The sequence below is a fragment of the Equus asinus genome, chromosome 5 (assembly GCF_041296235.1).
Source record: "Equus asinus isolate D_3611 breed Donkey chromosome 5, EquAss-T2T_v2, whole genome shotgun sequence".
Lineage (NCBI taxonomy): Eukaryota > Metazoa > Chordata > Mammalia > Perissodactyla > Equidae > Equus > Equus asinus.
This window is the reverse complement of record NC_091794.1, coordinates 103,056,198-103,077,576: the sequence shown is the minus strand read 5'-3', so window position 1 is coordinate 103,077,576 and position 21,379 is coordinate 103,056,198. Positions and strand designations below refer to the sequence as shown.

Sequence of the window (21,379 nt, the reverse complement as noted above, 5' to 3'; positions counted from 1 at the left end):
AGGGGAAGGGGGAATTGGGAGTCCAGTTTGGGGCCTGTTAAGTTTGAGATGTCTCTTAATCATCCAAGAGTTTGGAATTCAAGGAAGAGTTCAGAGCTGATCATGTAAATTTGGGAATCATCAACATAAAGATGGCATTTAAAGCCGTGAAGCCGAGCAAGTGAGTACGGATAGAGGAGAGAAGAGGCCTAAGGATTATCTCTGGGTCCTCCAACATTTGGGGGTCAGAAGCAGGAAGAGGATCCAACAGAGGCTGTTGAAAAGGAACAGCAGGTGAGCTAAGAAAAACAACAGGAGAGCAGAGCGTCAGGTCCCGAAAGTAAGGTGTGTCAAGGAAGAGAGAGTGACCAACTGTGAGATGGTGAGGGTGAGTAAGATGGAGCTGGAAAATTGGCCATTGGGTTTAATAGCATAAAGGTCATTGGTGACCCTGGATTGTTCGGAGGAGTGTTGGCACGAGCTGCCAGCTGGCTGACTGGATGGATGGATGGAAGGTAACGTAACCAGTGCAGCTGACTGCAGCATCCCTTCACCTGTCCAGCAATTAAGCAGCTGTTGCCCAACCCCTGGATGCCAGAACCAAAAGCCATCAAGACCTGTCTCCTCCCTTCTCCCAGCTTTTTGGATCCAGTCCAGAAATGTTGGCGTGCCACCTGCTCCCTGTAAGACTTGGCATCCTCTGGTTTGATTATTCTTCTTTTGACTGCCCATAACACTCTCAGTTGAATTTTTCCTCTTTTGAGGCTTGAGAAGGGAAAGAAAGGGAAGAAAATGAGAGAAAGAAACTAGCTCTGGGACTCTGGATTGACTTGGTTTTGTATTTGCATTTGCCAAACTGTTGCTTTGCCAAATATCCCTTCCTTTCGGGCAGAGCAGATTTGCAGAGCCGCCTACCTCTGCAAGCAGGTGGCCTTGGTGACGCTCCTCCAGTTTAAAGCCAAGTGAGAAAAGGTTTGAGATATGCTTATAAGTTGTAGTTGGAGAGTTAGAGATTTTCCGTCAATCTCTATTTGGTTTACTTGGTTGTTCTATCATTCCTTGGGCAAGCATGGAAGTCGGAGCTCGATCAGTCTGTCCTGCATTATCCTCAGGTTTTTGTTTTTGTTTTTTTAATAAAAAGCCCTATTTTCCATGAAGCAGTCTCTCCCTTCTCCTAATAAATGAACGTCAGGTAACTCAGGAGGCATGACGCTCAGATCAGGCTTTCTCTGCAGGGGGCGCTGGAATCAGCTGCTCCAGGGTCTTGAGAGTCAAGGGTTAACTTTGCAGGAGTGTTGGGAGCCTGACATGGGTAGCTAACTCCCCACGGTGAGAGTATTTACACCAAGGCCATTGGCAACCACCACAAATCAGGGCCCCTCCCCCTCCAGAGCTGGCCGTTAAACCTGCAGCACTTCACTGCCTCTGGCCCTCAGCACTAGGAAACAGATCCTCTGGGATCTAGCCGAGGTGCAGTCTCAGGAGTTTCCTGCTTTCTTAGGTCGAAGGGAAGAGATTTCAGCCCAGGTGTGACTGCCACCTAAACAGAGGTACTCAGGAAGGGGTGTGCCCACAGACTTTCACAGTTGATGTCCCCTGCTTCAAACTCCGCAAGGCGAGGGTGCAATGGGAGGGAGCTGCTCCTCCGTGAATGGGGAGATTCAGAGTAGTTGTTTGGCTGAGAAGAGGAGGAAGAAGGAACCAAGTGGGATGGTGACCTTCACGGAGGTTGGCTCTCACCGCGTTAGGGCACCTCAGAGGCTAGCTGCAAAGGCAAGAAACGATAGATGAGATGGCTTTACGGCATTGTCGCTGTTATCAGTTCCCTATCCCCAATCTGATCTGTGCAATCACAGCCACTTGTCACTTGTCCAATTTCGTATCTTGTGGTAGCTGTGTTTATTACATGCGCAAGTGCAGCCAGCGACCGGGATGGCATCAGTGATAGTGGCTGCTGTGGGCTCATTATGATGCAGGCTGGGGAGGGAGCTCCGGACTGGTGATTAAACATGCTCTTGGCAACGGAGCAAAGAACAGATAGGTGGGAGGACACACCTTGGGCGTGCAGGTGGGAGCCGGGGCCTGCAGCCATCAGTTCTGTGCAGGTCCTCGCAGGGGAATCAGACACAGTGCTGTGTGGTAGTTAAGTTGGTGGGGTGTCTGGAGCTGGATTGCCTGGGTTCAAGTCTTGTTCTGCTGCTTACTGGCTCTGTGACCTTGAGCACATTTCTTACCCTCTCTGTATACCTTAGTCAGCCCATAAGTAAAATGGGATGATAATAATGATGATCGTGGTACCAAAAAATAGTATGTGTGTGAGGATTAGTGAGTAATCTATGTAAAACATTTAAAATAGCGCCTGCCACATAAGCCTTAAAAAATGTTAACTGTTATCATTCTCTTTGGACCTTTTTATAGGTAGGCATGTCTGGATTTGGAAAAGTCCTCTCTACCACTTGGGATCCTGCAAAGACATTCACTCTGAAATCAGAACTAAAGAAAATAAATAGATCTTTGGGCAAGTTGAAACCAACTTGTATTAGTCAGACATCCTTGAGTTTCAAGTGAAAGAAACTCAACCCAAAGTGTTTTAGGCCAAAAAAAAAAAAATAGTGCAGTAGCTATGGCTCAGGGAATTGAAAATACCAGAGTGGATCCTTCAGGCATGGCTGGATCCAGAAGTTTAAGCGGTGTCACCAAAACTCTCGTACTCTCCTCCTACCACCAGTCTTGTGGCTCTGCTTTCCTTTCTTCCCATTGTATATTGGCCCCATTCTCTCCTAGTGAGGAAGCTTCCTTCATGTGGCTGGGAAGACGGCCTCAAGCATCATCCTTACATCTAGGGATCTCCAGGGAATAGAAAGCATATTCTCTAGGAGCTCTGGAAAAAGTCCCAGGGAGGACTCTGATTGGCTCACATGCCCATTGCTGAGCCAATCATGGTGGCCAGAAGGATAGAGCCCGAGTCACGGGACAAGCCCTGGACTGAAAAGTAAGCTGATAGAGTGAGCTCCGCATAAGCCAGCCCATCGATGGGGAAGAAGTGGTTCTCCAAAGGCAGAGTGGGACAGACACACAACACAGGTTCACCCACAAGTCCACAGTCAGAGCAAAGGCTCCAAAGCCTCTGACAGCTTGGGTTCAAATTCTGGCTTCTCTGCTTACTAGCTGGGTCACCAAGGACAAGGTTAGTTCTGCTCTCTGTGCTTCATTCTCCCCATCTGTGACATGGAGATAACGAAGGCACCTACTTCACGAGGCTGCTGGGGACAGAACGAGTTAACAAATATACTCTGCTACAACAGTACTTGGCACCAAAAGAACAAATGATCAATAAAGGCTGCGGCTGTTATCTGATATTCCATGAATATCCTACAAATATCTCATTTTAGTGTCTGCTGTGTGCTAGACCAGGTGTCTTGACGGACCCCACAGCAGGTTGGGAGAGAGAGACATTCAACAGCTGGTTGGTTATACAACACCGGGGTGGGTGGAGGGATGGACTCCTTGTTCGTTTAAAGGACTGCATTTGAAGTCAGACTCACCTGCTGACGTGGCTTCAGACGCCATCTCTGCCACAAATTGGCTGTGTGACTGCGGGCAAATCATTAGCTCTCTCAGTCTCGGTTTCCTTCTCTCTAAAATGGAATGACAATTTCTGGTGGATTCTGACCCCAACTGCTTAGCACCTCGAGGCCTTTATCACTCCACAGACCTGGGCTCATAGGATCAGACCAGGGATTCTCAACCCAGGCAATACTGACACTGGGGGCCAGATAATTCCTGGTTGTGGGGCTGTCCTGTGCACTGTAGGGTGTTTAGCAGCATCCCTCACCTCTACCCACTGGACACCAGTAGCAGCCCCCTCCCCAGTCTGACAACCAGAAACGTCTCCAGACATTGCCAAATGGCCCCTGGGACAAAGCTCTCCCACCACACACCCCTACTTGAGAACCACTGCTCTAGAAGAATTCCTCGGTTTCCTCATCTGTCAAATGAATGGCTTGGCCCAGAAGATGGATAGCCATAGGCCTCCTTAGAGCAGTGTTCTCCCCAACTCCAGATTTTACGGTGAAATCCAGCCACGTTCTGCCTGCGGGCTGGACAAAGAGAAGAAAGGCCCATGGACCCCTGGCTGGACAGAGGCGAGTCCCCCAGCCGCTCACGCAGCCCTGCCCTCTGCAGCCTCTTCCCTTGCGCTGGGCCTTCTCCCTAGATGAGTGTCCTGTTGGCCACCACGTTTGCCCAGGTGCTGGGGACACCTTTCCCTCCGGTCTCCCATGAGGACAGGAGAGGCGGTTGACTGTTAATGAACTTACTGGCAAATTCGTGGTTGACATCGGTCTGGTTGCTGGAGTCTGAAATGGCCTCATCTCCCCCAACTGGCCTCTTAGCCCTGGCTCCATGTTTCTGAGGAAAGTTGGCCGGGTTTTCTTGAAAGGTAATCTTCTGGTGGTTCAACTTTGCTAGAAAACGAAGAGCCTTCCCCTCTCCCTTTCCGTCCCTTCGTGGCTCTGCCGACAGCAGGAGGGACCCGGCAGAGGCGAGTACCGCACTTCACCTCTTGAGCTGGAAGGTCTCGGTTCCGATTCCAGCTGGGTCAGTACCTGCCTGGTGACCTCGGGCAGGTCACTGCTTCTCAGACCTCAGTTTTCTCATCTGTGTAACAAATAATGGAGTAAATACCCCATTCTTGTGAGGTTGTTGTTGGAATTCAATGAGTTAATATGTATAAAGCACTTGGCAGGGGTCCTAACACATAGAGAATACTCACCATATAACCATTTCTCAACAATTACGTCTCTTCTGATGGAGAAGTCAAATGGGATTATTTATATCCGGTGCTTTGTAAACTGTTCAGTGCTACCTACAAAAGTAAATCATTCTGGGATGTTATCAACATTATAAATATCACTTTGCCAGCTTTCCAGAGGAAAACAACCTGGTATGATGTGTCAGTATCATGTTGCATCAGCAGCAGACAAGGCTTACTCTGGCTTCAGAGTCAGAAACAGCCTGGAACTCTAACTGGAACAATCATTCAGGAGGTGGACTCGTTGGCTCAGGTTGACTCAAAGCCTCGCTCTGAAAAATCCACACCATAGACAACGGGCCCAAGAACCACCCCCGTGAAGACCACCTGAGCCCCAGAATGGATGGTTAGAATATAATTGGATGTAAATAGAATACAGTTCAACTCTGCGTGGGTTTAGACCCTCCCGCATGGTGTGGACATGTCTAAGATACAATCAGTCACATCGTGTCGTCATAGACGTGGCAGCAATGGAATGGGCCCCAGGTGCGAGCCACCACATTAAGTACGTGGCGTGCATCATCTCATGAATCTTTACAACAACTTATTAACCCCGTGTTATAAATGTGGAGAAGACTCTGAAAGAAAGATTAAATCACATGCCAAGAATCGCAGGGCAAGTAACAGTGGACTGGGCTTCCGCCGGGCTCCTCAGACACCTGAGCGCTGAGGGCAGCCACACGGCAGACGTGCCTGAGCCAGCGTTAGGATGAGTCTGTCATATGCTCAGGGGGATTCAGGGAGTGAGGGAAAGGGGCGGTGATATGACAAAAGTGAGGTGTCCTGTAAAATTCTGAGCTGATGATGACAACTGCAGCAGCGGCCGTACAGACTTGTGCTCATGCTTCATGTACGTTTGCCCACTTAGTCATCTTGCAACACCCCTCCAAGACAGAGTCTTTGTGGACACCCATTCTGTAGACGAGAAAGCTGAGGTCTGCAGGGGCTCCGTGGCTTATCCGAGGAAACGTCTGTAACAATTAGTGGAGCTCAGATTCGAACCCAGGCAGTCTGGCTCCCGAGTTGTTCTAGTTCCCGTGGCTGCACGGTGCACCCCCCAGACTTAGTGACGCACGACGCTAATAACATTGTTATACTCAGGAATTTGTGGGTCAGGAAGTGGGACAGGGCAGGTGTAGCTTCTTTCTGTTCCTCAGTAGCTGGGGTGACTCAGCTAGCTGGGAGTTTGACCTGCTGGGTCAAAGGGCCTACTTCCAAGATGGCGTCTTCACTCTTCTAAAGGAGTGGGCTGGTTTGACTCAAAGGCTGGGCTCGGCTGGGAATGACAATCAGAACACCTGCATGTGGTCACTACATGTTACCTAGGCTTCTTCGAGCATGGCAGCAGGAAGCCCAGGTGACACGGAAACAGCTGGAAGCCGCAGGCCTTTTGTGACCTAACTTAGCAGCCTCGTGGCATCACTTCTTCTGTACTTTACCAGTCAGAGCGGTCACAGCCAGCCCAGATTTGAGGGGATGGGACAGTAAGTTCTCCTGGGCCCTAGGCTAGTGCTGGGGATGAGAGAACAGTAAAACAAGCCCCTACCCCTGAGTAGCTCCCAGTCTACTGTGGGGAAGACAATGGAGGAAAAAACAACGCAGTGTGCCTTGCACTCTCGAGGCCTCTGTGCGGCGCTGTGGGTGTGGAGCACATTCTTGGAGCATGTGGTGGCTGCACTCACAGCCTGATTGCTCTGTCACATGAGCCAGCAACCCCGTGTTCTTGAGTTACTCATGACCAGTCCCCCCCAGGTTTTGCTCAGCCAGGTACAGCTGAACATTCCTGAGACTAAATTCTCCCGTGATAAGCAGGGTGTTTCCAGCTGGACCGGAAAAGCCAGTAGAATGAGTGGTCAGGTAGCTTCCCAGCAAACCAGTTCCCAGCCCTTGCCACAACTGGTAGGTGCAGCAGTGGGCAGCAGCAAGTGCCATTGGCATGTGAAACCCTGGCCCAGGGAGGCAGAACCCCTTTCGAGGCTGTGGCAACCATCTGAGGCCCCTGAGGCACAGGAAGGAGCAGAGAAAACCAGGCTTTGCCTCCAGTGCTCTGCACGGCGCGTTTACCACCTTCCCGAGGTCTCCATGGTTCCTTTATTCCTTCACCCCCCGCAAGTGTTTATTGAGAGGTGATCATGTGCTCAGCATTGTCCTAGGCCCTGGGGATATGGTGGAGGGCAGAGCAGAGCTGTCTTGCCCTTGGGATCTAATAGTTTCGTGGTCTAATTATTTCAGGGCGCTGCAGGGTGGGAGGGTGAGACCAAGTTCAAGTTCAAGCTCTGGATCCAGATCACTTGGGTTTGAGTTCCTCCTCCACCACGTACTAGCCAGAGACCTCAAGGAGTCACTTAACCTCTTTCTTGTTCCCTCTGAACTTATTTCTTCATCATTATGCTGGGGATGATGATAGGATCCTCTGCGTATGGTTGTTTAAATGAGATTTGGGTTTGCAAATGTCGCTGCGGCTGGCGTCAGCTTCCTCTTCTCTAGACTCATTTTACGCTCCTCCGGGGCAAGATCTGTTCTCTGCTCCTCCTGCGTGTCTCTCAGGGTCTGCTTTGAGCTGCCCTTGGAGCTGGCACTCGATAAATACCTTTTGGGTCATTAGGTCTGAACCTTAAATTTTACTGTGACTCTGAAGGTCATTTTCAATAGTCACGGCTAGAGCGCATTTAGCAAAACTTCAAATTCTTCTAGGAAAAAAAGCCCATTTGAAATCTCTGAAGGGTGGCTGGGTGAGACGCCCTGGATTTCAATTAAAACTCCTCTTCCATGTACTAGCTTCTTACCCGGGGCAAGTTGTTCAATTTCTCTAAGCCTGGGTCTCCTTGTCTAGAGCAAGGAGAATGGCCTGTTTAGGGGCATCAGGATGTGAAATACAGTGCTCAGAGGTGGGTTTCGATAAATGCAGCCGCTGTTACAGACCTAATACCTCCACCAGTCCAGAGCTTCAGACATCAGAGCAAAAGACTGAGAAGTGAAGGGCCAACTCAGAGGGCTCAGGGTAGCGAGAAACTACCAGCTAGAGTTCAACTCCTCTGAGTACCATCCATCAAAACTTTGCTCTTCCCAAAACCTCCCTTCCTTTCCCTGCACTCAGGATGGCAAGTCGGAATGATCGCAAAAATGAAAGCAATTATAGAACATTCAAAAAAGAATTGGCGCTTATTGAGCACCTGCTAAATTCTAGAGGCTGTTCTAAAAACCTGACATGGATTAATGCATTTAAGTCTCCTAACAGCCCTGCGACGCAGGTGCTGCCGTCATCCCCCTCCTACAGATGAGGAAACCGAGGCTCGGCAAGGTGAAGAGATGTGGCACAGGTCGTTCAGGGAAGAAGTGGGGAGCTGGAATTCGAGCCCAGACATCCCTCTCCAAAGCCACTCCTTAACCATCACTGGTAACTCAGCAGTGGTTCTTAGGCTCTTTTGTCCAGGGGCACAGGTCTCCTTAGGGATCAGATGGAAGCAATGACCGCCCCCCCCCCAGGAAAGTGACCACAAGGCATGGCTGTGCCTGAAGAATCTGCCCCAAAGATGGGACCTTTCCAAAGATGGGACTCAGAGATACAGCCAAAAAGGGGAGGGGGCATCTTTACCTACCCCTCCCATCTTTTACCCCCAAGGTAGGATCTGGCATAACTTCTTAGAAGAATGGACATGCACACAATCTTGGATGCAATTTCAAAGGATTCAAGATACACCCCCCCACACACACACACAAGCTTGCTTGTCCCCTTCACATGTATACAGACATGAACTTTCAGTTAAGAACCAGGAAACTGTTTCCTGATAGAGACAATTAGGGGTCCCACTTTAACTCTGAGCTATAGTTCTGAAATTAGCACACCGCTTGTTTGCATACAACCTACTTGGAAATCACTTGCTTGCTTTATGTCATTAGACCTACCCCACAGCCATCCATGCAATTCCTCTCCCCCAGGGCTGCCAGGAGGAACCCCAGTTTGGGAACCAAGGCCCTGTGTTCCTCGTGCTGTCCTGCTCTCGGGGAGCCCGGAGGAGGCAGGGCCCCAAGGAGGCATTTTTCAGGGTGCGTCTGCTCCATCACTTTCCTTGCCTGCTCCCAGTAATGAGCTTTCGGGCCTAATTAGAATGAAATGCGTTGTTTCCCTTCCTTCTTTGTCTCCATAATGATCTTTATCATTAGGATGGATTCGTTTCTCGTGGCAGCTCCCTCTCATTATGGTTTCACTGTGGTGTGCATGTGCGCATGAGGCTGGTCGCCGTGTGGATGGGAATAGTTAAGGGGACCTCAATTGTGCTGGGAATAAAGAAAAAAGATAAAGAAACAAGAAGAAAAGTGACAAGGAATGAAAATGGCACCAAATGAGCCTCTTTCCTGACGGCCTCGCTCAATGATCATTGAGAACAGAGACGCACAGCGCAGTGCGTTCGTCTTTCCTCCTCACCGCTGCTTCAGTGAGAAAGGGAAATTAACCCATCCGGGACGCTCCCCTCACCTTCCAGCTCACGAAGAACACTGTTGGGAGAGCCGGAGGGAACACACTGAGCCCCTCTTTACAGGGCTGCAAGCTCGAGAGTCACAAAGGCCTCCGCCCGGGCTTGCTTCTTTCCTCTCTGTTGAGTCTGGTGGGGCGGCTTGAGCACACGCTCCCCTCCCCAGCTTACACTTTTCTTCCCAACATGGCAGCTGGGACCCCAAGACTGGAGAGTCTCCGGACTGGCCCCCACTTCCTCCTTTGCCATCCATACAGGAGCCTTAACTTCAGAGGCCCGCGGGAAGAAGAGAGGAAATGAGGGACCCCAGAAGTCAGGTGGGAGGTGCCAACCAGTCCCCCACATGCTAATTATCTTCAAAGCACTCTCTGGTTGTTAATGCCTGAGTCACTCTCCACACGCACTGGACAGGGTTGATGTTAACCCTGTGTAACCTGCGGCATATGGCTGTGTGCATCACTGATCACTTCACTCTCGTAGGAAAACAGTCACTCCCTCTGACCCCTGCCCTGGAAATCACTGTGTTGTGCTGGAAAGAGCAAGATGTATCAGTCAGGATAGGATCAGTCATGCTGCAGTAACAAGGGACCTCATAGCTTTCAACAATGAGGGTTTCTCACTCACGCTGCGTGTCCAGGGGCAGCTCACTGGTGCCCTGCTCCATGCCATCTTCACTGCAGGACCCAGGCCAGAGCAGCCTCTAGCCAAGACATCGTTGGGGAAGAGAGAACAGGGAAAATCATGTTCTGACTCTAAAAGCTTCTGCTAGGAGGTAACACACCTCACCGTCTGTTCACGTTTTGTTGACCAGAGAAAGTTGAAAAGCCAAACCTGCCATCATTAGAAGAAAAGTATCATCCTCCCCGAGGGAAGATCAGGGAATATGTCTGAAAAGTAATACATTCTACGGCAGCGGGCTTATAGTTTATCATCACAAAAACAAACAAGCACACCAAAAAATTTAGAAATTATGATGTATTACTTAATGGAATAAAGCTGTGAAATGGGTGCCCTGTAGCAATCACGGCCACACGGGGGAATCTTAGAAATGTCCTGTTGGGTGAAAAAAGCAAGTTGCAAAAGACCATGTATATTGTTAGCATTTTTTAAAAGCTCAAAAAAAAAGTAGAACTAAGCAGTATGTTGTTAAGAATACATATTGATCAAATAAGACCTTTTTCAAAGAAGGGATTGATAAACCCCAAAACCTCTGATAGCAGCAACCTCTGAGGGGAGGCAGGGTTTAGAGCAAGAGGGAGGCAAACAGGTAAGCTGATGATGCCGATTCACAGGTGCTTGTTTCACTGTTACGATTCATAATTTACACAGATATTTCATATATTTTTCAATTTTTTTATTGTAGTAAAATACACATAATGCAAAATGTACCGTCTTAGCCATTTTTAAGTGTAGCATTCAGTGGTAATAGGTACATTCATTTTCTTGTGCAACCATCACCACCGTCTCCAGAACTCTTTGCATCTTGCAAAACTGAAACTCTGTGCCCAGTAAACACTAACTCCCCATTTGCCCCTTTCCCAGCCCCTGGCAACCACCTACATATATTATTTTCTAATCATCGAATATAACACGAGAATTTATTTTGAAGAAAGAACACGCGCTTTGGAAACAGACCTAGTTCAAATCCTAGCTCCAGTATCTGTTAACCTCATGCCCTTGGCATATGCCTAATCTCACCTGCTAAATGGGAATGAGAAAAGCTCCCTCCCAGGATGGCCGGAGGGATTACAGATGCCGTGCAGAAAGCATTTAGCACAAGCCTGGACAAATAGTCAATGCTTTGAAAAAGGCAGTAGATATTATATTGCTAAGTGGTGACCGATTGATTAATTAAGTGCAGAATAAAGAATTGGCCCCTGGGCCATGTCCTCTCACAGCGCTTAAATGGGCAGAAGCTGGTTTGGGTTTGTCCCCTGGGCAGGTCAGTGCCACAGAGGTACTGCCTACAGGCACAGAGCCCGGGGGCCAGAACACACACCAGCAGGGTGGCCTCCGAGGGTCTCCAGCTCACAGCAGAGAGAAGTTGTGCCTCCATGAGGAAGCGGGACCAGATGTGATGTGTAAGATGAATCCTGGAGTCCGAAGAGAGCAGGAGGGCAGACTGGGGACCACGGAGTGGGTTGGGTTAGGAGAGCCAGCTCAGGACTGAGACAGAAAGTGATACAGACACATTAATGGCCCTATACAGCAAGAATGCTTGCTACGTTTTTAAATGGTTGAAAAAAATCAAAAGAAGAAGAAGACTATTTCATGTCAAGTGACATTTATACGAGATTCAAACCTCAGTGTCCACGCCCATTCGCTTCCGTGTCGTCTGAGGCTGCTTTCGCCCTGCAGCAGCAGAGGCGACTAGTTGGGGCAGACGGTATGGTCTGCAAAGCCCAGAATAATTACTCTCTGGCCCGTGCAAGAAAAAGACAGTTGACCTCTGTGATAGCATGACAAACTGCGAGACTCAGACTCTCAGGGGGAGTCCCACCTGTAAAGTGCCTTGTTAGCGAAAGCCGAACCCTGAGTCAGAACCCAGTTCCAGGTGCTTCAGGAAGCCTGCTGCGGAACCCCACGGGATTCTCAGAACTCGCCCAACCATCAGCGTTCCTTTTCCAGCTCAGCAAGTTTGGGTTTGGGCTGGGCAAGCCAAGCGTGGTCAGCGGAGTGCTCCCCTCCAGGAACAGGCTGATCTGGGCAACTGAAATTTCTGCAACGGAAGACTGAGCAAAGAGTCCTTCCTGGACCGCGCCTGGGGAAACATCTTTCAGTTGTGTGCGAAGCCCGTTTTCCCGATGGAGAAGCCCGCCTTGCAAATGTCGTCAAAGCTCCCTGTTGCCCGGGGAAGGCACACCGTGCCACAGTCTCTATCTGGGCATCAGTCTCCACTGGGGAAGGACAAAGAAACTGGATCTCCCAAACCATGACATCCTCCAAAAGCTGACATTTTTTTTTTAGTTTTTCTTTTTTTCTTTCTCCCTACATATAGAAGCATGATCCCTTCCATGGAAAACATCCTCTCTGCCCTCACATTCTCTGAATTACCCCCGTGGTTGAGACCTAGTCCCCCCACCATCAACGATCCAAGAGTTAGACATTGTTAATTATCAGGTAAAAATATAAAGACATCCGATCAAATGTAAGTTGAAGCCAAACGTCTATATTCTCAGCCCGTATAAAAGCTGTAATTTAAAAGGTTCCTGATATCAAACTGAAACCTTTTTTCCCTTTGCCTGCCTTCTACAAGACACAGGGAAGGGTATTTTTAAAGACTGGAGGTCAGGATTCTGTGTTCAGTCGTCTTGGGGCTTTTTCAATATACAGACTTCCAGGCCCCACAGCGGACTCACAGATGGATCCCCAGATGGGGCCAGGGGATCCTGACAAAATACAGGCTTCCTGGTGCTTCTGATGCCTGTGCCGGATTTCAAAACCACCAGTTTAAAATTGTGTATTCCTACATGGGAAAATGTCCATGGAATACTGTTGAATTAAAAAAGAAAGAAAAAAAGGCAAGATAGTCTGTGGATGCTATCTTGATTTCTAGAAAAGAAAATGTCGTATGTTGCTCTAGCCAAAAAAGTATTAGCAGGGATAGTGGGATTTTATCGGCGACTTAGGCTCATTTCTTTTTATTTCTCTGACTTGTTTGACTTTTGTGCAATGAGCAGGTATTTCTTCTAAAGTGAGAAAATAATCCCTAAAGCTATGTCCTCGTTGGGGGTGGGGTGGGGTCTGTGGTGGTTGGGGTCTGACAGGGTGAGGTTGGATGGTCTCATGCTCTTGGATGCGGCCCTGCTAGTTTGGTTGGACCTGAAGTTTTGGAAAGTGTGAGGAGGGTCAGGCATTCTCCTTTCCTTGCCTCCTGCCTTTGGCCTCCAGCTTCCTCCCCTCTGAAGGGTCTGTGAGCTGTGCAGACACCAGGGTAAGTGCCCTCTCGAGGCAGCAGGCAGAGCCCAGATGGGGGTAGTGGCCCTGCTGTCATCCGTGCTCTCATTGCCAGCCTAAATGGAGTCTCCAGGTCTCCCAGGAGCCTGGCCCAGCACCTGCCACCAGCACTCAATTCCCCCACAACTAGGAGAAAACACTCCTGGCAGAACAGACTTCAGTCCCTGCCCGGGGCTGGTCTCTGGGCCATCTGTGATGACCAGGTCCCTGGATACCCTCTCTGTGCCCTCATTATGGGAAGAGAGGCGTCCGTCTTTTAGAGACTCTCTCTCTCCTCTCTCTTTCGCTCTCTGTATCCTACAGTCCCTGGATTATTTGAAGGCTGCCTTCCCTCTCCACATCCCCAGCACCCTACCCTCCCCTGACAGCCCACAGGAGCCCACCCTGCAGGCTTTCCCTGGAGGATCTGCAAAGACAGAGTGGAAAGGAAGGGCCAGAAGGTTACAGGGAAACCCCAGAATGTGTCTCCAGAGCAGGCTTTTGACTTCCCTCCTGTTTCTGTGTCACTGCCCACCATGCTCGTCCATGCTCAGGTTTAGATGTGTTCATCATCCTCAGACATAGCAGATGAGCCCAGGAAGCTCCTGCCATCGGGCAGGGGGGCCTCCTCCATCTAATAATGAGGGCCCAGACCAAATCGTCTGACTCATCTTGTATGCCCAGCACCCACACAGGAAGTCTCTGGAAGGAAGAATGAAAGGGAGGGAGGGAGGGAGGAAAGAAGGAAGGAAGCGGGGAGGGAAGGAATCATCAATCTCCCAAGGTTATTCTTCATTCATTCATGCATCCTTTCCACAAATATTTAGAAGCACCTACTATGTGCCTGACACAATTCCAGCTGCTAGGACATATTGATGAATGAAATTAGGCCTGCTCCCTGCCCTCATGAGGCTGACAGTCTATGGGAGGGAGCCACAATAAACAAATAATCATTTAAAAAACATAGAAATGGCCCATGACAGGAGCTACACAGGAGAGTTAGAGGCCCTTTGATCTGGTCGGGGATTGGGTTGGGGGCTTCCCTGGAAGCAAAGCCTTCAAGGAGTGCTGAAGCATGGGAGGGGAAAAGAGCACTTAGTAAGACCCCCCCTCCCTTCCCCCACACCCTAACTTTAACTGACCACCCCACTCCTTCCCCTCCTGCTGTCACACCCACACATTGCCACTTTCCCTATAGAGAGGGCAGTGGGCTGGGAAAGTACGGAAGTGGAAAAACTCTTTCTGACTACATTTGTCTGCAGCTTTTTATGACACTCAGCCTAAGACCCTGGTACCTAGAAGCCAGAGAGGGTCAGAGCTCACAGGGGGCAGAATTGATCTGTCCTCTTTAAGCCTGTGTTTAAGGTACAAGAGTTGTTTGAAAAGTCTCTTTCACAAGGGAGGCACCCTCTGAATGCAAAAATCTCGCCCCTGCTTAGGAGCAGACAGCCTTGCTTACTGAGGTGTCTCAAAAGCTGTGCAAATGACAAGCTCATTTTTAGCTGAAAAGAAGACACATCTGAAATATTGATGTGGCAGCCGGAGCCCAGCTCCAGACCCAGCTACAAAGGGAGGTGCTAAATAGTTGATGAAGAGTATAATTAATTGGCGGTTATGGCCCTCTGGCTGCAGGTTTCAAGCTAACTGTTCGCCATGCACACCTCTCTGACCCACCAGAGCCTAGGGTGCTGCCACTCACAGCGTCAGCAACGCACGAATCAAATTGCAAACTTCCTGCCGTCTGTCGCCCCCATCTCTCCCTCCCCAGCGCACAGTAGCGCTGGCTACTCCTGCTGCATCACCCTTCCATGCTTTTGCATACGCTGTTCCTTCTGTTCAGGAATCCTTTCTTCTCCTTCATCACCTGGCCAGCTTCTGTGCCGTGACTTGCTTCTTACCAACTGTGCAATGCCAGGAAGTTTGCTTAATCTCTTTGTGCCTTAGTTTGCTCATCTATAAAATGAGGAAGTTGTCATAGTCACTGCTGCATAGGGGCACTGGGAAGAGTGGACATGTTAGTGACGTCAAGGGTGTGGGGCGTTGGTGTGTAATATCTGCTCTGTAGACGTCAGCCATCGATGTTACACGTTATCTCCCCCTGGAACCTTCTTGGCCTCCAGTCTGAGAGGGGTGTCCCACAGCAGCCTGTGCCTAGGTAATTGCACTGTCACTTAATTGCTGGTTTGTGGTCCTTGCTAGACTCTAAGCTTCTTGAAGGCAGGGATGGCATCATTCCTCTCTGTATTCCCAGTGGCTGGAATCGGGTACACAGTAGGTGGAGGAACAAATGAGTGAATGAGGGAGTGGATCTCCACGCAGATTTCTCCAGAGTCTAAGATCCTTTGCTCTCACATCCATGATGGAGAAACGGACTCTGAATATTCCACATCCATAACTTGGGCTGGAGAGTACAGCTCTCTGGCCCTGCTAGGGGGAGGTAGGTTTGTTTATCCAGCCAGCACGGAGTAGGCTGTCTGTACTGGCCCCTCCTGGCCCTTTTCCCTTCTTCCTCTCCCTTCCTCACTGCCCACTCCCCCATCATCCTTGCCCATTGCTCCCAATACTGGGGCAACGGGAAGCCCCAGAATCTAGGGTGCAGCCATGGGGCTCTGGTTTTTTCCAGCCTTGACCCCGACCCCCGGCTTTCCCCTGCCATGCCTTGCATGCCGGGCCCACGCTCCAGGCTCTGGGCAGCTCTGCCAGCCAGGAAGTGCAGACCGCCCTTGATTAGTATAAGCAACGTGACTTCCTTGGCTGGGTCTGGAGCTGTGGCAGCCTAATTAGCAAAGCCGCCAGCTCAGCAGGCCCTCTCATTAACGCTGATCAGATCTGCGTTCAGCTGCTGAAGCCCCCACAGTCCAGGCCTCAGCAACCTCCCCCAGGATCACACCAGACCTCTGGGAGTGGGGGCGACAGCCAAGAAGGGCCATGCCGTGCCCTTGTCATCAGCTGATGTATACCCCAGCCAGGGGCTCTTCTTCCTGGAGGGCGGGCTCAGGCTGGAGGGCCTCTGGAAGTTCACTGCAGGCCTCGGGTCACCAGTCTTTTCAGCCCTTTCATGATACAGTGACCCTGACGCAAAAGATGCTGATGCAGGCCATGATGCCCAGCATTGGAAAGCTCTGCCTTTCCCTGGTCCAAGCCACCCAGCCCCCTGGCCTGGACCACTGCCACAGCCCCCATCGCTGGCTGGCCCTGGGAGTGCAGGTAGATCAGCTCAGAGCACCGGAGGCCAGAGAATAAGAACCAGCAAAAGGGGAAGAAAGGGGCAGCTGCTTTGATCTAGGTAATCCAGAAGGGCTTCTCAGAGGACGTGACATTTTAGCTGAGACTTGAATGACAAGAAAAAATTGGCCAAGCAACAATCTGGAGGAAAGATATTCCAGGACAAGGGAGGGCGAGGGCAGATGAGAAAGAAGATGGCTTCTTTAAAGAAGAGGAAGGGGGCCAGAGTACAAGGAGCTTGGCAGAGGGTTGGGGCAGGCTGGGTGATGAGACAAAAAGGAAGAAATAACTAGGTGAATAAATGCATGGGGAATGAATGCTGTCAGAACTGAAAAAAGTGAGAGACACTGGGACCTGAGGTAGTCAGGAAGCTTCTAGAAGAAACGAGCCTTCTCTTCTGCTTTCCCATCCTAGAAATAGATTCCATGCAGGGAGAGAGAAGAGGGAGCCCCCTGGAGGGTGGCAGGTGAGACACAGACAGGTGTGACGGTGCTCACACATGGCGGCGCCCTCCGCTGTGTGATGATGAGTCCCAGTCAATGAGCCAGGTGCTAAAGGAGCACTTGATGTTCTGAACTCCTGACTCACAACAGCCCTGCAATGGGGGACTGAAGTTATCCCCTTTGTACAGTGAGGAAACCGAGGCACAGAGAGGTTAAATCAGTAGCCCAAGGCACCCCCCCCCCATAAAGGATGGTGCCAGGTGTTGAGCCTGAGCCCATATATGCTCCTAGTTATTGAGAGTTTGCTCTGCACCTGGTTAGGGAGCCAGGGGACCTGCTGTGCTGCATGACTGGCAGCCCCAGTCCCTGCCAACAGCCATGGATTTGTCCCTGGGAAAAACTCATTCCTGCACACTGGGGTGCCCTGGCCCACCAGACTGCTGGTTGGGAGCCTCAGCGTGACTCTGCAGAGCGCTGAGTGCCTTTCCACAGTAGATGTTTGTTGCTATTCGGGCCACACAGCATGCAAACCTCCTTCCTAGGCAAACCCCCTTTCTGTGCTTGAAGAAGCCCCGGTTGCTTTAAGGCAGAACCTGCTTCCCTCGATCAAGTGAAAAATGCCAGCTACTTGTTTTCCCAGCATCCCTTGCAGCTAAGGAATGGACATGTGACCTTGTTTCCACCAATCAGATGCAACTATCTCACCCTTAGAACTGGCAGACTGTGACCCAAAGAAGAAGCAAGAAGTGCAGGGCCCGGCCCGCTGGTGCAGCGGTTAAGTGTGCACGTTCCACTTCAGCAGCCCGGGGTTCACCAGTTCAGATCCCAGGTGGGGACATGGCACTGCTTGGCACGCCATGCTGTGGTAGGCATCCCACATATAAAGTAGAGGAAGATGAGCACAGATGTTAGCTCAGGGCCAGTCTTCCTCAGCAAAAAGAGGAGGATTGCAGCAGTTAGCTCAGGGCTAATCTTCCTCAAAATAAAAAAAAGAAGAGCAAATGCAGATTCAGTTTCCAAAGACTGTGGTGGCAGCACCTGTGGACCAATGATTGGTGGTGGCAGCAGACAAGATAGAGTGTCTGTGCCCGAGAGTGTGGCCTTGTCATAGGACTAATTCAGTGGCTTGATTTGGAGCTTTAATTTGGTTTCACACACTCCAAGCTTGGCTCTCCCATCTTCCAGGAGATATGTGAGCTGGCCAAACATGGCTTTTCTGCTTAAACTGGCTAGAATTGGTTTCCGTTGCTTGCAACCAGCAGCTCTAATGAGCCTGCTGTCATTAGGCTTCATTGGTTCAGTGGAGAATGGAACTCTCTTGGTGGGAGGCAAGCTCAGGCTGTGCTAAGCAGATCCAGGGACAGCCTCAAAACTCCCAGGGGTGGGAGAGGGAGCCCATCATTTCTGAGGCCAAGAGACAGCCTTGGGAAGACACTTCTGAGTGTCTGAGACTGCCCAGCTTCCTGCGGCCCCAGCCAAAGACATTTCCTTGTGACCTGGATTCTAGACAGAGAAAGGCGAGAACTCACCTTTCTTGAAAGCTATGTGACGTGGTGGGAAAAGAAAGGTTTGGATTCTGGCTCTTCCACTTACTAGCACTCAGCCTCTGTGTGTCTGTTTCCTCATGTTTAAAATGGGGTAGAGCAGTTTAAATGCCTTCTTCTGCAAGTACCCAACACCCAGCTCCAGCTGGCACAAAAGATAAAGATGTTTATTGAGTCATGACGCTGCACTTGAAGATGTAGGTCGCCTTGATCTGTGGCTCTGTCTCCTTTCTTGGTGATTCCCTTGGCTCCACCCTCCTCTAGGTGTCAGCCCCATCCAGAGGCTGGAGGTGAGACAGCTGCTGAAGTTCTGACATCACATCTGGTCACAGCAACATCAGAGAAAGAGCAGGAGTTGCTCCTCCAAGAGGGAGAGTCAGGAAGACCGTGCCCAGCCACTCCACCCATCTCATTGGTCCAAACTGGGTCACATGTTATTCTCCAACCAATAGCTGTCTCCAAGGAAAACTACATGTTGATTGGCTTAGGCCTGAACTCCTGAGCCAATCACTGGCAAGAGTTCTGAGATTATCATGATTGGTTTAAACCAGCCACTCTCAGACTTTTGTTCTCAGGACCCTGGTACATTGCGGAGGACTCCAACAAGCTTTTGTTTGTGTGGTTTGTATTTATCAATATTTACCATTTTAGAAATTAAAACTGAAAAAGATTATTCATTTTAAATAACAATAAACCGACTATACATGTTAATATAAATAGCATATTTTATGAGTAATAATTATACTTTTGAAAGCAAAAAAAAGAAGACTGGCATTATTTTATACTTTTGCAAATCTCTTCCAAGTCTGGCTCCACAGAGGACAGCAGGATTCTCGCACCTGCTTCTGCACTCAGGCTGTTACAATAAGTTACTTTGGTTGCAGTCTATGAAGAAAATCCAGCCTCATGCAGATATGTGGTTGGAAAGGGATGGCCCTCACAGACCTTCTAGAAGGGTCTTGGAACCCCAACAGTCCTCAGAACACACTTTGACAACCACTTGCTTAAATTAACTAGGACTCATCCCTGGAGTTGGCCGGGGTCAGATCCTGCAAAATGCAGAGCAGCTACACCATGGGAGGGGTGCACAGGCATTGAGGAGACACCCATGATGTCCAGTGCACAGGGATAATAATTGCCCCTACTTCCTAGGGCTGTTGAGAGAGAACTGAGGGAGAGTACCAAAGCACCTAACACAGGGCTCAGTAAATGTGTCTGGGAGTGAGAAAGGATAGCAGGTGAGCACAGGGAAAAGCAATACACCATTACCCAGATGAACTGACTTCTCAGTTTCTTTCCCCAGGGTCCCTCCGCCCACACACATCCCTTTATGCCATTCTTGCTACATCTCTGAAAGCAAAGACATACCATGATAATTACTACAGAAAGGGAAATGGGGGTGTTGTTCTACAGGGGGGAAGACAAAATGAAGCCGTCAAACTCAGGGTTGAGTCTCACTGATCAGAAGGAGAGGCAGAAGCCAGAGTTGGCACAAGCCAGGCATCCGAGCGAGCCTCAGATTTGCCGACTGTCCCTCACAAGGGCCGAGCAGGGGCCCTTTCTCAGGCGAGGCTGTGCGGAGAGAGCAAGATACAGTCCAGGGGCCCAAGTAAAGCTTCCTGTGTTGATACTTGGTCTGCAGGCTGGGGTCGGGGACAGGAAGCTGAAAACTGGATGGCATCAGGAAATCAGAGCAAGACAAGAGAGGGCAGAGGGGGCCTTGGTGATTTGGGAGAAGGAGCAAGAGATTTCAGGCCAAAGACGGAACCTCCAGCTTGCAGAGAACGGCTAGAGCATGCGCATGTGTGTGCACACACACAGAGACACACGCCCAGGTGCAGGGCTGGGCAGATAGCTTGTATCAGCAAGTCCTTGTCCAGAGGGGAAAGCAGTGGTGCAATGAGCTGGCCACACAGCACAGCTTACAGAATGGTCCCAACTTCAAAAGACTGTAAGAGGGCAGGAACTTATAGCCCCAGCATCCAGCAGTGCGTGGCTCATAGTGGCTACTCTATAACTATTGGTTGGATGAATGACCCTATATTCTTGTCGCTAGAAACCATCAAAATGTCCCAGGATTTCCAGTGTTTCATATCCTGATGACATCTCCCAGGCTGCCCCTTGCTCCCAGGAGGGGTAGAAAAAGCCTTCGACTCACAGTGTGTTTGAATTTGAAGCTCAGAACACCTGCTTGCCCGGCACACAGTGGGAGGAGCTCTGCTCTGCAGGTCAGGAGATGCTGGTTCTAGCCCCAGCTCTGCACTAGGTCGCTGCGTCATTTAGGGCTTGTCGCTTTCCCTCTTGGAGACTCAGGTCTCTCACCTGTGGGTGGATAGAGTCATCAGAGAGGGCACCTGCGACGGTGTCCTGAATCAGGGACTCAGGATCTCAACAGCAAGGAGCACAGTATGTCCCACCAGGTCAGGTGTCCAGGTGGGACCAGGGAGGCAGGTTGCCAGTGGGGAGTCAGGGCACCTGGAGACTCTAGGCTGTGGCCACACCTGGCGTTGTGTCCCCTCCGGGCCCTGGTAACCCTTTCGTAGAGCCCCTTTGCCCTAGCGCGCCCACAGTGCTCAGCCTTGGACCTGATACAGGTCGAAGCCTTCCGCCCGGATTTCAGGGCAGATGCTGCCAGCACCTGAGGCCTGGGAACGTCTGTCTGGGCTGTGAGGAGTGATTTGGAGGAAAGAAGTCATTTTCGGTCCCAGGGTCAATCTCCTTTTTCCAGATGTGGGGTTGAGGAGGCAAATAGGAAGCGAATGGATGGTTTCCGAGCACCTATGACATGCCAAGCCTGTTAGACATGTTAACTACATACCTGACTTTCTATCCAGATGGTAGGCATCAGTGTCCTAAGAAAACTGAGAGAGAAGTGCAGTGTTTTGGCCAAGATCATGAAGCCAGGATTGGAGCCTTCCCTCTCTTCTGCATTCTCTCCTCTCTCCCCTCCTTCTCTTCCCCTTC

At 50.2% G+C, this 21,379-nt stretch overlaps 1 protein-coding gene and 1 long non-coding RNA gene across 4 annotated transcripts in view; one reads left to right on the top strand and one right to left on the bottom strand.

Annotated features, from left to right (window-relative positions):
- Positions 1-21,379, top strand: part of KAZN (kazrin, periplakin interacting protein) — a 1,021,370-nt gene that overhangs the window by 831,166 nt on the left and 168,825 nt on the right. The window lies entirely within an intron of this gene.
- Positions 826-21,201, bottom strand: LOC139045366 (uncharacterized). Its single transcript, XR_011503615.1, has 4 exons — positions 20,574-21,201; positions 4,299-4,846; positions 3,525-3,617; positions 826-1,744 (listed from the first exon to the last, which is right to left on the bottom strand). It is a non-coding gene; the product is annotated as an uncharacterized lncRNA (long non-coding RNA).